Source organism: Tupaia chinensis, unplaced genomic scaffold, assembly GCF_000334495.1.
Source record: "Tupaia chinensis unplaced genomic scaffold, TupChi_1.0 Scaffold000625_1, whole genome shotgun sequence".
NCBI lineage: Eukaryota > Metazoa > Chordata > Mammalia > Scandentia > Tupaiidae > Tupaia > Tupaia belangeri.
The window spans coordinates 697,788-698,929 of record NW_006160145.1 but is presented as its reverse complement, the minus strand read 5'-3'; positions in this window follow the sequence as shown (position 1 = coordinate 698,929).

The following is a 1,142-nucleotide window of genomic DNA, read 5'->3' as shown; positions in this document are numbered from 1 at the left end:
CCCTTTTTTTTTTTTTTTTTTTTTCTGATCTAAAAATAACCCCTTGCTTGAGCTGACTGCGGTATCTTTTGTGTTGCAGCTCTCTGTTTTTAGCAGTCTGGTCCCAGGGAAGGATAGAACACAAGTACAGATATTGATCTATTGATATTTGCAAAGCCAGGAATTAATTTTAATAAAACAGGTGTGTCTTCTTGTGGTAGTGGGTCATAATACAGAGGGAGCGCCCTGGGAGAGATGCATGCCATTCATGCTTTCCCCTTTCATTTTTTCCAATTCATTTTTTTAAAGACATAATTCCCACCCCACATGTCTCACGTGGCCTCTGACCAACACATGCAACCCCCATTCATGCCAACGCAGAGCAGCGGTACATTCACACTGAGCAGAGACAGTACATTCATACCAGGGGCTCAGGGATGTTCCTTCCTTCTATGGCCTCTGGGCAGGAAGGGCAAGAAGCCCACCAAAACACGATTAGGTTTAATCTGGGGCAGATTACATTTAAACATGCAAGCTGATCATCAGATTGTAATTTAAAAATATGTATTTATTAAAAATATGCTTTCCTGGGGGGGGCAACTTGGCACCCTTCACTTAGTTAACAGTGCGGTTTTGACTGGTTTAGCTTACACCATACATTGGTGTGTGTCTCTCTGAATCACATATGTGAGTACAGACTGCCTCCCCCATGGAAGCGAGTGAGGGAGGTACACCTCTGTCAGTGCTTTTTGAGGTGGGGTGTGTTAGAGTTTTCTGTTTCCAGAGGGGGCAGTTTCCCAAAGTTTTGAAGCCTTTATTTCTTGCTTCTCAGCCCTGTTTTCCGACTCACCCTCCTCAGATGTGCTGCACTTGTGCCTCTGGATGATAAAAGAATTTGGCTTCTCTGGGCCATTCAGTCTTTGGCCTCTGCTGAGACTGTTAATGAGGGGACTAATTAGGGCCATTGTGTACAGGGGTCCTCATGGCAGCCGCCTGGATGACAAGGGACTTCGTGGAAGAGAGCCCAAAATGTATTTAAATCACATGACTGGGAATCAAGGGGGCTTCCATTGTTTTGGATATAGCCAGGAGCCCAGTGTTCGGCTCATAAGCACCCAATCAAATTTGCTCATCATCTCTTCCCTCCAAGAGTGACGCCCTTC